General features: G+C 44.1%; 1 long non-coding RNA gene across 2 annotated transcripts in view; it reads right to left on the bottom strand.

Moving 5' to 3' along the window:
* LOC309366117 overlaps positions 1-16944 on the bottom strand; it is a 96448-nt gene that overhangs the window by 52634 nt on the left and 26870 nt on the right. The window contains exon 1 of one of the 2 annotated variants that reach the window (XR_014166521.1): positions 10068-10123. The exons of the other annotated variant lie outside the window; for it this stretch is intronic. This is a non-coding gene — a long non-coding RNA (uncharacterized lncRNA). Of the gene's footprint in view, positions 1-10067; positions 10124-16944 lie in introns of those variants that run through there. 2 annotated transcript variants of the gene reach the window in all.

Genomic DNA, 16944 nt, shown 5'->3' with positions numbered 1-16944 from the left:
GGACAGGGAACAAGCTAGAAAGGATACATTTTGGAGGGAACAATATCAGGCAATCACAGTCCTGCCTTTTGGAGGAAACCAATAAGACAGAGGATCCAAATACAGCAGCTTAAATGAACCAATAGTAGCTGTACCCTCTGGAACCAAAAGGCAGTTACTTTACCCTAGTGCAAATACAGACAATAATAATACAGACATAAAATCCTTTGACTCAATACACAACAATTATTATTGGGCAAATTAATGGCGGAGAAAGCTACTAGCGAGGATGACTCTGTTCTGCTTCCACAGTTGGAGGCAGTAATTTGCTGCAATACCACCCATAGTATTTTAGGCAGCAACTTCTTCTTCTTACATTACTTATTTGTATTGCTTGCATAAAGTAGTTAAAAATAAATCATGTGTTAAAATGTCGTTAATATAAGCCAACCATCAATTATTAGTCTTTGTGTGAGGTTATCCTGTCTTGTGAACTACACTGAGATCTTCAGATGAAGGGCAGTCTATAAATTTAATTAACAACAACAACAACAACAACAACAACAACATGTTTGTAATCCAGATAGGAAAATATCACTGGAGGAATTCAACATTTTGCTAAGGTGATCTATCCATCTATCAGGGTGAGCATTTTGGTTTGCCAAGGAGAACAATTCCTTCCTAATAATAATAATAATAATAATAATAATAATAATAATAATTTATTATTTATACCCCGCCCATCTGGCTGGGTTTCCCCAGCCACTCTGGGCGGCTTCCAACAGAATATTAAAAACAATACAGCATCAGACATTAAAAACTGTTCTGGGCTCCTCCTGACCCCCCAAGCCCATTTCAGTGTTGGTTTCTGCTTCCCTCACTGAGCAGCAGAAGTGCTTGTCACAAGACAGGTGTTTACATTCCACACAGTCTGTACTGTTGGAGGTTTTCCCACGGGAACGGGAGACTGGATGTGACGTATACTGGTTTCCTGTTTTTCCCTGCTCTTTGCAGTTTCAGTTTGTGATTCTCTCCGTGCCTTAGAGGAGAGATGACGCTTTCTCTGCTCCAGCAGAGGGAAGATGTTTTTCTGTAACTTACCAGCTTTGAACTGTAAATAAAGTAGTATAGAGCATGTTGGCTCATACTTTTCATCATTCCGCTGTGCACTGGACACTGCTTATCAACAACATTTGGTTCCGGGCCCAGAAAAATGCAGTGTTTTGAGGATGCACTTCAGAAGTCGGGCTCCTGGCAAAGGAACAAAGGAGCAAGAAACAAAGTGCCGGCAAAGTATCGGAACACCGGCAGAGAGACGGAACTCACGGTATCTGCTCTGCGCGTCAAAATGATTGATGAAGGTATGTGCTACTGCTCCGGGCAGCCTGCCAGCTTCTAATTAATGGCTTTATGGCTGGACTTTGAACTTATAATAGCCGGTTTTGCCGCGGCACAGGCAAATGGCTCAAAGGGACGCTATGCTGGGGGAAAACGAAAGTAAAGTGCTGTTGTTTCAAAGCAGCTGCAAATGTGACGCAGCAAAAATTAAAGGGCAGTAGAGAAAGCACTTGGGGACTTTCGCTTTTGAACTTGCCTTTGGGAATGCAGTTTGAAGCAGCTGCAGATAAGCAAAGCAAATAAACAGAAGAGCGGCACAGGCTCATAAGCAGAGGCTGTTTTGAAATTGCCTTTGGATTAAAGCAGCATGTATACAGCAGCTTGATTTAAAGCAGCATAGATGACGCAAGAGGCAAATGCCAGAGTCATGATAGCTAGCTGCAGAAGGCTGGATAAAGCAAGTGGGGGATTTGATACCACTGATCAGCCAAATGCTCAACTCACAGTAGCCTGTGAAACTGCCATGATTCAGAATGGAGCAGATCGGCGGGGTGCTGGCTGCATGGGAAATGGGGAGTCTTCACAGACGTCATCCCATAGTGCAGTGGAACCACCAGATGGCGCCAAAGCTTTGAAGGCAGTGAAATGCTACTCGTGTGGACGTCTAGGCCATATGAAGAGGGAATGCAAATATCCCAGGGCCAAGACAGAGCAGCGCAGCGGAAGCTCATCGCGTGGAAAAGGCCAGAGCAAAGGCAAAGGTCCGGTGTCCAGGACAACGCAGCACAAGGCAATGGTCTCACGCTACGCTCCAAAGGTTGCAGAGGTTGCAGAGGTTGCAGAGGTCCAGAAGACGTCTAGATCTTTCTTCGTTGTTGATTCGGCTGCAACGCATCACATGTGCAACGATAAGCGACTGTTCGTGTCTTTTACACCGCAGGAAGGTGCAATTCACCAGGCGGATGACCACACAATCCCCAGTAAAGGCTACGGAACTGTTGTTCTTCACAGTTTGGACTTATCGATACAGGATGTGCTTTATGTGCCGGACGCGAAACATAATCTGCTTAGCGTTGGACAGCTGATGGAGCGGAAAATTGACGTTTCCTTTAAAAACAATAGATGCATCATCACTAAGAAAAATGATTATCAATTGTATGCTGAATTTGTTGATCGTTTGTTTGTTTTGTATTATGATGATGTTGTGCAGGATGACACTTGTTGCATTGCAGGTTCTAACAAAAGTTTGCATGCAGAATGTATTCACGATTTTCACAGGAAATTTGGTCATTTGCATTTTGAGGCAGTATCTAAAATGCCTGCTTTGGTTGAAGGTATGACTATTAAACCCTGCAGGTACCACATGAAGTGCAAGGCATGCGCAGCAAACAAGGTGAAAATGGCTGCGAAAGGTAAGGTGTCTAGTAGGCAAGCTACAGAACCATACCAGGTTGTTCATGCTGATTTGGTTGGACCACTAGCGCCCTCTTTGGGTGGAAATAGGTACTTCATGGTTCTCATTGATGCATTTTCCAGGTATATTTTTGTGTACAATCTCAAGCAGAAATCAGAGGCTTTTCCTAGGTTCAAGGAATTCTGTGCTTGGTTGGAAAATGTGCATGGTAAGAAGATACAGATTCTTTTCACCGACCGGGGGGGAGAGTTCACTTCTCAGCAGTTTGAAGCTTTTCTGGCTGAGAAAGGAATTCAACACGATTTGTCTAGTCCTCGCTCGCCATGGCAGAATGGACTTGCGGAACGAGCAAATCAGACATTGCTTCAAGGGTTAAAAACCTTGCTGCATGATGCAAATCTTCCAGAGAGTTATTGGGCCGAAGCTCTCTCATGTTTCACTTACAGTTATAATCGCAGGTTATCTTCAGCGATTGGTTGTACCCCCTATGAGAAGATGTTTGGCAAGAAGCCATACATCAAACACATGAAAATTTTTGGTTCTGACATGTGGGTTCACTCACCACAAAACTCCAAGTTAGACAAGCGTGGATTGCATGGTATCTTTCTAGGTTATCAGAAAGGCTCTTACAGAATAATGATGACTGACTCTAAGGAGATTAAGCTCACAAGAAGTGTTGAGTACAATGCCAAGTGGGGGGAGAATGTGGGAATTTTCCAATGTTATCCTGATGACAGTGATGAGACTGAGGATAGTCAACAGCAAAAGCAACCGCAACAACCCACACCCACTGATGAAGGTTCTGATTCTGAGTCTGAAACTGAATCAGATGATTCAGAGGATTTCAAGAGTGCGAAAGCCTCTATGCGACCCTCTGAAAGCTCTGATCAGGAATTGGAGGAACCATTGTTCACAATAGGTCACTTTTCTCCTAAGAAGGAAGAGGAGAGTGTTGAAGACTTAAGGCTAATTCGCAGGTCACAGAGAGCCACAAAAGGCAGACCTCCAAAGAGATTTGCTGATGAGTTTGCTAAGATAGCAGTAACAGCTGTTAAAAGCTCCAAGAAGGTTTTTGAACCTTCAAGTTTCCAAGAAATCCAGGATTTGGATTCAAAGGAAGCTGAGCCATGGTTAAATGCCATGAAGGCTGAGCTTGATTCCTTGGAAAGGAACAAAACATGGGAGCTAGTTCCAGTAGTTCCAGGAATGAAATTGCTTGGAAGCAAATGGGTCTTCAAAGCCAAGACTGATCAAAATGGCAAGATAGTCAGACACAAAGCCAGATTGGTAGCCAGAGGATTTGCTCAGGTACCAGGTGAAGACTATCACGAGACCTACTCACCCACAGTGAGGTATGAGAGCATTAGGCTTATGCTCAAGCTAGCTGCAGAGGAGAATCTACACATTAGTCACCATGATGTCAATACAGCTTTTCTGTACGGATCTCTAAATGAATCACTTTATATGCTTCCACCTGATGGCGTACAGGTAAAACAGGGATTTGTTTGTGCTCTGAAAAAGTCAATTTATGGTCTCAAACAAAGTGCATGGTGTTGGCACACAAAACTCACTGAAGTATTGTTTTCTCTAGGTTTTAAGCAAGGGAAAGCTGATCCATGTGTATTTGTCAAAGAGGAGGGGCAAGAGAAACTGTATTGTTTGTTTTATGTTGATGATCTTTTATTCTTTTGGAAAGATGTCACAATGTACAATAACGCCCTAGCTCAACTGAAAGAGCACTTTGACATGAAAGATCTTGGTGAGGTAAACAACTACCTATCTCTGGAAATAGAGAGAGATCAAGATGGTAACATTCTAGTACACCAGTCACGGAAAATTGCTGATGTGTTAAGCAAACTAAACCTGATGGACGCTAACCCTGTGGACACACCGATGATAACAGGTTATCAGGTAGATGACACTGAAGAAGCATTTTCTGACACTACACTGTACAGAAGTGTGCTAGGCAAGCTAAACTTCATTGCCAGATGTTCAAGACCAGACATTGCTGTAAGCTGTAATTTGCTAAGCAGACAAGTCACCAATCCTACTGTTAAGGATTGGAAAGCTCTGAAACGCATAGCGCGGTATTTGAAAGGCACTATGCATTACAGACTGAGATTTAACAATCAGAAGTCTGGTGGTCTTGAGATATTTGCAGATGCAAGTTTTGGAAGTGACATTACAGACAGGAAAAGTACGTCTGGAGTTTGCTATAAGTACAATCAGGGTCTATTTGATTGGTCATGCAAGAAGCAAACAACAGTTAGCTTAAGTACTTGTGAAGCTGAACTGAATGCACTGTCTTATTCACTTAAAGATTGTGAATGGTTGTTACAATTGTGCAAAGACATGAAAATTCCTGTCAAATGTCCAATCCAGGTTTACCAGGACAACAAAGCATGTTTGGCTTTGCTGAATTCTGAAGGTTGTAAGCAAAGCACGAAGCACTTGCAATTGAAGGTGCAACATGCTAGGGAACGTATTCAGAAGGGACTCGTAACGGTGTCCTATATGCCAGGTAATGAAATTCCTGCTGATGTATTGTCCAAGATTGTATCGAAAGATCAACACTGTACCTATGTGCAGAAGTTGGGTTTGTACTGATATTGTACGAACACGCTGCCCAGTGATGTTCACAGAAAGGGGGAGGATGTTGGTTTCTGCTTCCCTCACTGAGCAGCAGAAGTGCTTGTCACAAGACAGGTGTTTACATTCCACACAGTCTGTACTGTTGGAGGTTTTCCCACGGGAACGGGAGACTGGATGTGACGTATACTGGTTTCCTGTTTTTCCCTGCTCTTTGCAGTTTCAGTTTGTGATTCTCTCCGTGCCTTAGAGGAGAGATGACGCTTTCTCTGCTCCAGCAGAGGGAAGATGTTTTTCTGTAACTTACCAGCTTTGAACTGTAAATAAAGTAGTATAGAGCATGTTGGCTCATACTTTTCATCATTCCGCTGTGCACTGGACACTGCTTATCAACAACATTCAGGAGGGGAAAAAATATATAAATAAACAAACTCTATTTAATAAACAAACAAACTCTATTTCTCTTCAGGACTATTTTAAAAAAGTTTTAACATGCATTTCTGCAAAACTTTGGGTTCCTCCAAGCCTGCTAAGACCGCCTCCTACTGTACAGACGCTGGAGAGCACTGTTTGGGCTACACAAGGACCAGTCCTCAGCGAACTGAGTTCACTGATAGAATATATTAAAAGATGTCAAAAATCATGAATGGATCGGGTTGCACTTGTTACGGCACAACAGCCACTTGCCACATGATGTTCGTAGAATGGACTGTACCACGTCAAGCTGCAGGGTGCGGGGATATCACTTTTGAATTCTGCCCTATGTAAAAATTCCCTGCACATAGAAAGGTAGCACATCAGGGAAGAGTATTCTAGTCAATGTTTTGCCTGTTGCGCTTGGATTTTCTTTACCTATTAGCAGGATTTTTTAAAAAAATAACACGGGGAGCCTGAAAAAAAACACTTCCCCTCCATTTTGATCTAGTCAACGCTATTATTTCAACACCCCACAGCTTCATTTTGCTGCCTGTGTGCAGCCCAAGCCAAAGAGCTGTTTTTGACCTATAAAGCTTAAGACTCTGAAAACCTTGTGGACACCTTTTCTTCATACAAGGCTATCCAGACCCTTACGGTCATCATCATTCAAGGCTCTTCTTTGGGTATCACCTACAAGAGATGTCCGGAGGTTGGCAGTGAGAAGACGGGCCTTTACAGTGGTAGCCCCCTACTTGCACCCAAGGGACCTCGCTGGACGCCAACACTGACATTTTTTCCAGCACCAGATGACAACTTTTTTACTCTTCCAGGGAATTTGTGTAGAATTCATGCTGTCGATGCACGTCATTCTGCTCGATGGGAGTTTATGCAATTGATTTTTTTTTCTTGGTGAAGTTTCAGTGTATTTTAGATATCGCCTTTTGTTATTGCTGTGAGCTGCTTCAGGATTTTCCCGTAGCTCGTGCATTGAATTTAATAAAAAGGAATACTATTATTATTATTTGTTTTGTTTTCACTTTCAGGGGTCTCTTGAAGACTTCTTTATGCTGGCAACGGTCCATGGCGATGTTTAAAATTAATGTCCTCGGGTAGTCGGTCAATTAAATGATTTATATTGCTTTTAATGGTTTTCTAAACGATCTCACTGCCCTGATATTTTATGAGAGAGTGGTATATAAATAATTTTATAAAATAAATAAATATGTGAGGATAATAATAGAGTGGGCCATCTGCTTATTGGAGATGGAAGGGAATCCGAAAGCTGCTACTCCATAAGTGTGCTTATGTATTTTTAGATATGGGTGGGAGATAAATGTCTGCATGCCAAAATACAACTGCCCACTAAGTTTCACTTAGTGCCAGTTTCACAAGCGCTCATTCAGAAACCCTTTCTATCCCATTTCTGCATCGATCTGTGGCTTTGGTTTTAAAAGTTCACAAAATGCCACCCAGTTTTTAAATGCATTTTTCTGCAGGCACACATTTTACCCCCTCTCGCTTTCCTGAGAAACACACATTTCTGTAAAAATTTGAGCCTGAAATACACATTTTGCTACTTTTAAAAAATACATTTTAACTGAAGAACTGTATTACAAAATTCTAGATGTGGGGAAACAGAAATGTGTATTACCCACCCAGGAAACGCAAATTAGGTTGGTTCACTTAGGGAAGCTTTTAATATTTGATGAATTATTGTACTTTAATATTTTGCTGGCAGCAACCCAGAGTGGCTGGGGAAACCCAGCCAGATGGGCGGGATATAAATAATAAAAATTATTATTATTATTATTAAACATGTGCGCCAAACCTTGAACATCTCTACTAGCTAGCTGGTGACAGCAGCCACGAAATTAAGAGATGCCTGCTTCTTGGGAGGAAAGCAATGACAAACCTAGACAGCATCTTAAGAAGCGGAGACATCACCTTGCCAACAAAGGTCCGTATAGTTAAAGCTATGGTTTTCCCAGTAGTGATGTATGGAAGTGAGAGCTGGACCATAAAGAAGGCAGATCGCCGAAGAATTGATGCTTTTGAATTATGGTGTTGGAGGAGACTCTTGAGAGTCCCATGGATTGCAAGAAGAACAAACCGATCCATTCTTAAGGAAATCAGCCCTGAGTGCTCACTGGAAGGACAGATCCTGAAGCTGAGGCTCCAATACTTTGGCCACCTCATGGGAAGAGAAGACTGCCTGGAAAAGACCCTGATGTTGGGAAAGATGGAGGGCACAAGGAGAAGGGGATGACAGAGGACAAGACGGTTGGACAGTGTCTTCGAAGCTACCAGCATGAGTTTGACCAAACTGCGGGAGGCAGTGGAAGACAGGAGTGCCTGGCGTGCTCTGGTCCATGGGGTCATGAAGAGTCGGACACGACTAAACGACTAAACAACAACAACAACTAGCTAGCTACTCAGATTTTAACTCTAAATGCACGTGCTAGCACACACTGGTAATAGTTGACAAAGGCATTGCCAGCATAGTGTTAGAAATAAAAAAAACTGGTTCCTAATATTTTCCACGACAGGAATCTGTCTTACACTGAGCCTGGCTATTTGTCCATTCAGATCACGGCAAACTCTGACTGGCAACATCTTTAGCAGGGTCTTAGGCATTGAAGTAGTTCCCATCGCCACCGGGTGCAACATCCTTTTTTTACTCAAGGATCTGTGGCCTTCCAGATGTTACTGAACTCCAGCTCCCATCAGCCCCAGGCAGCCCCAGATGTTACTGAACTCCAGCTCCCATCAGCCCCAGGCAGCCCCAACAGTCAGCAATGATGGGCATTGTAGTAGAGCAACATTTGGAAAGACACAGGGTCTCCCCACATCATAGCTGTCAACTTACAGATTTGAAAATAAGGGACCAGCAGCCTCGAAAATAAGGGATCAGCAGCCAAAATAAGGGATTTTGCTTAGCTTATACATAAATCCGGCACTGCTTTTGCTGCGACTGACTGTGCTTTGCAGGGCGTTGGACTAGATGATCCTACACCTCTGGATTCCCCTGGCAGCACGGTGGAAGTCTCGCAAGAGAGGGGCTACCTGCCCACCCGCCGCCACCCGTCTCCTCACGACGTGCCCGAGGGGGAAAGGGGAGAGACGGAGACGCGGTAGCTTGTGCGCATGCTCTCTCTCGCGTCGGAGGACCCTGAGCCTCTGCTTCCCTCATGAGCCCGGCGAACATGAAACCCGGGAAATTTAAGGGACATCATCAATAACGGACAGCAGCGGGACACGGCGCTGGGATAAGGGAGTTTCCCGCCAAATAAGGGGCGGTTGACAGCTATGCCCCACATCCTTTTCTTTAACAGGAGTTCAAATGGGATCGGACCATTCTTGCATGCAAGGCATCAACTCTACCACCCGACTTTGGTCCTTACAGAAAAAGCCAAATCAGAGACGGAACATGGATCAAGATTTTCCAGGGATAGCTGCTGGAAATTGTGGGCCATCAATGATAACTATCATCATCAAACCTTTTATTGGCATCACATACAGACATCCCAAACTATAACTAGGGATATTTAAAATATGGCATTTATAGTATGGGCTTTGGCCTAGATGGTTATTTCCAGCAGAGTTCAAAACAATGCTGTCAATATTATTTGGAAAGAATTTGGCATTTAGAATTTATGCGGAGCTAATCGGCAATACAGTGGTGCCTCGGGTTACAAACACTTCAGGTTACAGACGCTTCAGGTTACAGACTCCGCTAACCCAGAAATAGTACCTCGGGTTAAGAACTTTGCTTCAGGATGAGAACAGATATCGTGTGGCGGCAGCGGGAGGCCCCATTAGCTAAAGTGGTGCTTCAGGTTAAGAACAGTTTCAGGTTAAGAACGGACCTCTGGAACAAATTAAGTTCTTAACCCGAGGTACCACTGTAAAGTTGATGTCAGTAAGATATATAAAAACATCTCTCTCTCTCTCTCTCTCTCTCTCTTTCTGACTATAGATACCCCCACACACAAACATATATTGCACACACAAATAACTCTGTGACGCTGTCCAATAACCCTCTAATTTTTATGGCACCAGTTTTACCTTTATGAACTAATGAGTCCGATGACTGAAGAACCTTTGCTAAAAAAGGCACAGTGTGCCTTTTGTTTTTTCAGTATGTGCACAAAGAAACCCACAACGAAAATCTGTCTTGCAATTAAAATTACGGTTTGAGGGGAAAAAAGGGGGGAGATTTTCCAATCTTTGATGAAATAATAAAGTACCCGACTCAAGATGCAAAGGAAAGCCTGAGAAACATTTGCCCGGCTTGGCTAACAACGCAGATTTAGCAAGGATAGTGACTTACCTGTCCTTTTCCCTTCCTTTTAAACGTTAGCAATTTCTCTAAATCCTTCCTTGCTTGCTTGACTGCTAATACTGACTTGCTGCTAAAACGGCTTGGCGACCTGCTATGTCACATGATAAACTGTAGGAAAATAATGTGAACAAGTTATTAACACTTCAAGGCTGACCCTTCCCTCTTCCCCAGAATGCTTTGGGCCTCCTTATTGATCGGGTCTACGTCGCTTTTTGTCACCTGGGAATTAACAATTTGATGTTTTATTTGACCATTTATCTCTTTAGCCAAACTGTTGCAATCTCTTTGACCTTTTAAAATGTTTATGACAAGGTGTTTGGCTGTTAATTGCTAGACATAAAAGACCGAAAACCCAAGGGTTAGGTCTAATGTCCGTCGCGTGCTGAACACATATTCTTTTGATAAAAGCAAACTGAAGTATTTCTCTCTCTCTTTTTTTTTTGCAAATAAGCTGGAAGAGGAATCCATTTCCAGTCAGTAGACGTATTGATAAACACGGACAGAAAGAGAATTTGGTGCAATATTTATTATATTTTTTAAAAATAGATTTATCGCATTTGTGTCCTGCTATTGCGTGTGTGGGGTAACCAGCCTGTTTAATTTTTACTTGATGTGGAAGCTTAATTCTACAGTATACTGGCAGAGTCCAGCTCACAGGGAGTAACAGTTATTTCGGTTCTGAGGGGGTGAGACCACGGTTGGCTTACGGTCTCCCATTCTGGGCTCCACATTTTAAGGATATTGACCTACTGGGTTTACAGGGAGGTACAGTGGTACCTCACAAGACGAATGCCTCGCAAGACAAAAAACTCGCTAGACGAAAGGTTTTTCCGTTTTCGATTTGCCTCGCAAGACGAATTTCCCCTATGGGCTTGCTTCGCAAGACGAAAACGTCTCGCGACGTCTAAAAACAAAGACATGTTTTGTTTATAAAGTTAATTTATTTTCCCTTCAGTTTTTGAACTGCTCTTTACAGTATGTGTGACTTTAAAGAGCAGTTAATAAACTGTTGTTGTACCAAATTTGGCTTTGTTTAGACTTTTTTTGACCATAGGAACGCATTAATTGATTTTCAATGCATTCCTATGGGATTTCGTGCTTCGCAAGACGAAAAATTCGCTAGACGACAAAAATTGCGGAACGAATTAATTTCGTCTTGCGGGGCACCACTGTAACTAGGATGCTAAAATGGTAATAGGAACGATTGAAAGAGCTAGGTATGGGCTAAACCTGCCCAGGTTTGGAAACAACAGCAATTACCAACAGTAGAAGAATGGCGACAGAAGGTAATGGAATATGCAGAAATAGCTAGATTAACGGGGGAAATTTGACAACAGGGCGATAGAAAATAATAGGAAAAAGTTATGTCATATATAGGAAGGATAAGGTGAAATAGTGAAACCAGAAGAACTGAAATAAACCTCATAAGGTGAAATACAAAGAAAAATTCTGGATAAAGAAAATAACAAAAAGTAAAATGTATAATGTGATTAATTTAACCAATGGTAGTTGTGAATGAATACAGACAGACAATAAGAATTGTATACACAGGAGGATTTATTTGGCTATAGACACTCTATGGACAAATACGAAAGAAGAACAATAATATACAAAACGGATGAAGACAATGCGAAACATTTAGATGTGATATAAAAAGCCAGAAGAAGGAAGGAAGGAAGTTGGCTCTTAGGAGCAAATATAGGTGTAAAATGTAATGCAATATGTGTATGTGGAGTATGTATATGAAAATCAATAAAGAATATTGAAAGGAAAGGAAAGGAAAGGAAAGGAAAGGAAAGGAAAGGAAAGGAAAGGAAAGGAAAGAGCTAGGTACCAGTATCTTTCACCTGGGGAAGAGAAGGTGAAGAACGTAATGTGACAGTAGTCTTCAAATATCTGAAGGGTTGTCACGCAGAAGATAGATCGGTCATCTTTTCCATGGCTCTAGAAGGCTGGTGTACAACTAAAGGTAAAGGGTAAAGGGACCCCTGACCATTAGGTCCAGTCGTGACCGACTCTGGGGTTGCGGCGCTCATCTCGCTTTATTGGCCGAGGGAGCCGGCATACAGCTTCTGGGTCATGTGGTCAGCATGACTAAGCCCCTTCTGGCGAACCAGAGCAGCGCACGGAAACGCCATTTACCTTCCCACTGGAGTGGTACCTATTTATCTATTCGCACTTTGATGTGCTTTCAAACTGCTAGGTTGGCAGGAGGTGTACAACTAGGGATGAGCAAAATTGTCTGGACTTAGTCCGTGTCCCTTGCACACTAGCAGACTGGCAAGTCCATCTCATCCCAAACCCGTGACGAATCTTAAGGAAGAACCTCAAAATCTAAATGGAACGAGGCAACAAATACTATGAAAAACTTGTAAAGCTGCCATCAGGCATTCCAAACCATACTGAGCTAGATGTACCAATTGCCTGATTCAGTATAAGTCAGCTACATATATTGCTATGTTTTGGTGGGTGAAGGGCTGTAGCTCAGTGGTACAGCATCTGTTTTACATGTGCAAGGTCCCAGGTTCTATGCCGGCATCTCCAAGTAGGCCTTTTCGGTTTTTTTATTATATACCCTACCTGCCCGGGGACTGTCTCACCACAGTGGTGCATGCTCTAGTTATCTCCCGCTTGGACTACTGCAACACGCTCTACGTGGGGCTACCTTTGAAGGTGACCCGGAAACTGCAATTAATCCAGAATGCGGCAGCTAGACTGGTGACTGGGAGTGGCCACCGAGACTATATAACACTGGTCCTGAAAGACCTACATTGGCTCCCAGTACGTTTCCAAGCACAGTTCACAGTGTTGGTGCTGGCCTTTAAAGCCCTAAACAGCCTCGGTCCTGTATACCTGAAGGAGCGTCTCCACCCCCATCGTTCAGCCTGGACGCTGAGATCCAGCGCCGAGGGCCTTCTGGCGGTTCCCTCATTGCGAGAAGTAAGGTTACAGGAAACCAGGCAGAGGGCCTTCTCGGTAGTGGCGCCCACCCTGTGGAACGCCCTCCCACCAGATGTGAAGGAAATAAGTAGCTATCCTATCTTTAAAAGACATCTGAAGGCAGCCCTGTTCAGGGAAGTTTTTAACATTTAACGCTGTATTGTTTTTAATACTTGATTGGGAGCTGCCCAGAGTGGCTGGGGAAACTCAGCCAGATGGGTGGGGTATAAATAATAAATTATTATTATTATTATATATTGCCTGCGCATGCAATAATATAAAAGAGAACAGCCAATTTTGGGAAGTCTGAAGGCTTTTTGTGTGCGCACGCATCTTATCGGAAAGAGTTGCTCTTTGAAATTTCATCCTGCTGTTTCTTTCCCACAGCTCCCCAGCCCTTGCTCAGAGTATTCTCCCCGGTTATTTTCCAAGGTCCAAGCTTTTGAGTGATTAGGCCAGAGGCGCTCGGCTTTAGTCACATCTGCTGTTTTTCTGGAGGTCAATCACACAGTTCTCCATTCAGAGCTAGGAGGAAGGGAGGCCTTACAAAGGAAAACAATTATTCCAATTGAAGGTATATCGATCCACATCCTGTGGTTTGCGTGGCGGTTTGGGGACAGGGCGGCTGCTGGGGAAGAGGAGGGGTGGGGGTGGGGAAGAGAGAGCGAGAGAGAGAGAGGGGGAGAGAGAGATCAATTCCTAGGGTTGCTACGTCCCAATGGAAAGATGTTTGGGCCACGTTTGTGTGACAAATGGGGCTTAGACTGCAATGAGAAAGAGAGAAGGGATAGCACACAGGATGAGATGAGGAGATTACTCTCCTTGATTCTGTCCGAAGCATATCAGAATTCGGCAATGAATTTATTGGAAAGTTGTTGTGTCTGTGCAAGGATTTCGTCATGCGCAATGGAACTTCTCCTTCTCTTAAGAACACGAGAAGATCCTGATGGATCGAGCCAATGGCCCATTTAGTCTAATATCCTGTTCTCACAAAGCTTCTTCCGCCCTCCAGAGGAGGTGGGATTGCGGGCGTCACGGCCCCACCATGCGCACGGAGGCTGGAGCCCAGCTCCCGCACGATCGGGGGAATCCCTGGCCGTGTCACCCCCTGGCCATCCAATCGGCTGGCTCTGGGGGCATGGCTTGCCCTATTTAACGCAGGCACAGCCTGGGATCTCCCTCTTTTCCTGCCTATCAGCTGTTCCTGTTTCCCACCCTCCCGCCTTTTAAGGTTTTCGTTCCTTGACCTTGCTATGGACCTTGGTCGGTCGCTGTTAAGGGGCCTGGTAGGAATTTTTCCACTTGGCAAATTGGCACCAGCCACTTCGTTTTCGCCTACCTCATAGCAAATCATCACAACTTTCTTGGAATTGGTGGTTGGGCATTGGTATTGGTATTGTTTTGTAGATGGAAGAGGGGAGGAAATGCCATCACCTGACCCACATATTGAAGGGTAGTCCGATAAAGGATTCTGGCCCTGTCCGAAGCCTATGGAGGTGAGGGCCTAAGGCACGCCCCCGAGCGGTGACCCTGGGGGAGTTCCTAGTTGATGTGCATCAGCAGGACTCCCCCTACTGGTGGTTAACCCTTCCTGGACTTTAGGGCGGACAGGCTGAAGCCGGATATAACCAATAAAGTTGTGGCCATATTTAGCCCATTAACCTTAATAATTCTATCATGTGTCTCTATTTCCACTAGGGGGGACAGGAACTCGCCACGCAACCCAAATGTCTGTGTGCAACCTGCAAGCAGGACCCGAGCGCATGAGTACTCATGTTATGGGACCGCCTCTCCCGGTATGCCCCGCAGAAGACCCTAAGGTCCACGAATAACCATAGTTTAGAGGTCCCGGGCCCTAAGGAAGTCAGACTATCCTCCACCAGGGCCAGGGCCTTTTCAGTGATGGCTCCGAACTGGTGGAATGCTCTGTCCCACAAGACTAGGGCCCTTCAGAATTTAACTTCCTTCCGTCGGGCCTGTAAGACAGGGCTATTCCGTCTGGCCTTTAATTTGAATCCAGCCTGATCTTTTATTTCCCTTCACTTCCCTCCCCCTTCCCTTTTATGAGGATCACCTGCTCTGAGACCCCACAGCTAATTCTCCCCTGGCCTCCTCGCTGGCCCAAGTAGGACTAACTCAGCCAGCTAGCCCTGGGGATTATCTAATTGATTTTTGAATTTTATTGTTATTCATGTTTTTATACTGTATTTTATGCTGCTTTTATAATTAAGTGTTTTGAAGTGTTTTAAATTTGTTGTAAGCCGCCCTGAGCCTGGTTTTTGAACCGGGAAGGGCGGGGTATAAATAAATTTATTATTATTATTATTATTATTATTATTATTATTATTATTATTATTATTATTATTATAATATTACGAGGGAAGTCTTGGGATAGCTCAGTTGGTAGAGCATGCAACTCTTAATCTCATGGATGTGGGTTCAAGGCCCCCATTGGGCAAAGGTTTCCTGCAGTGCAGGGTACTGAACTAGAAGACTCCCACGGTCCTTCCAACTCTATGATTCTTTCCTTCTGTGGTTTTTGCATTTTTGCATCTAACCGTGGAGGCATAGCCATCGTGGCTGGTAGCCATTCATAGCCTTCTCCTACATGAATGTCTCTCATGGCTACATGAGGGAAGAAATGCCATGGTACAGCTGTAGCAGCAAAACTGGAAGCCTTCATCGGCCTCACCTGCAATGAAACATGTCTCTCCTGTATTCATCTCTATTGCCACAGCAGGTGCTGTAACTTCCCAATGGTTTGACTTTACTCTTGGAGACAGATGGAAGCCAGCAGCAACAACATGAATTTGTACAACCCTCTTTTTAAACCATCCAAATCGGCAGCATCACTGCCTCCAGTGGCAGCGAGTTCCACAGTTTAACTGTGCGCTACATGAAAAAGTACTTCCTTTTGTCCTTTCTGAATCTTCTGCATCAGACGTCCACAAGTTCTAGTGTTCTTCTCTGTTTCCACTTTCTCCATGCCAACCTTAATTTTATAAACGTCTGTCGTGCCTCCTATTTGCCTTTTCTCTTTTCCCTGCCTAAGGGTTGGGTGGAAACCCAGAACAGTTTTGAGAGGTGCAAAGGGTGAGAAAAGGGCAAGTGGAAGGCTCTGCCTGAATGGGACCACTTCACCTGAAACAACCCAGAGTTTCTGAAGCATCCTTTGGTCATAACTTGGTTCCAACCATGCCAGAAATTTGCACCCTCTATCTTGGAAACTTCTTGTCCCACATAGAGATTTCCCAGGAGACAGATGAGGTGATCAGGCACTCCCATTTCTTGAGTTCCATGATCACTGCAGATGGTGACAGCAGTCATGAAATTAAAAGACGCCTGCTTCTTGCAAGAAAAGCAATGACAAACCTAGACAGCATCTTAAAAAGCAGAGACATCACCTTGCCAACAAAGGTCCGTATAGTTAAAGCTATGGTTTTCCCAGTAGTGATGTATGGAAGTGAGAGCTGGACCATCAAGAAGGCTGATTGCCGAAGAAGAAGAAGAAGAAGAAGAGTTTGGATTTGATATCCCGCCTTTCACTCCCTTTAAGGAGTCTCATGGACTTCCAATCATGGAAGAATTGATGGTTTTGAATTATGGTGCTGGAGGAGACTCTTGAGAGTCCCATGGACTGCAAGAAGATCAAACCTATCCATTCTAAAGGAAATCAGCCCTGAGTGCTCACTGGAAGGACAGATCCTGAAGCTCAGGCTCCAATACTTTGGCCACCTCATGAGAAGAGAAGACTCCCTGGAAAAGACCCTGATGTTGGGAAAGATGGAGGGCACAAGGAGAAGGGGACGACAGAGGACGAGATGGTTGGACAGTGTTCTCGAAGGTACCAGCATGAGTTTGACCAAACTGCGGGAGGCCGTGGAAGACAGGAGTGCCTGGCGTGCTCTGGCCCATGGGGTCACAA

Source organism: Podarcis melisellensis (genome assembly GCF_964234715.1).
Source record: "Podarcis melisellensis genome assembly, chromosome: 3".
NCBI lineage: Eukaryota > Metazoa > Chordata > Lepidosauria > Squamata > Lacertidae > Podarcis > Podarcis melisellensis.
The sequence above is the reverse complement of the archived record's forward strand: the minus strand, read 5'-3'. Positions and strand labels throughout refer to the sequence as shown.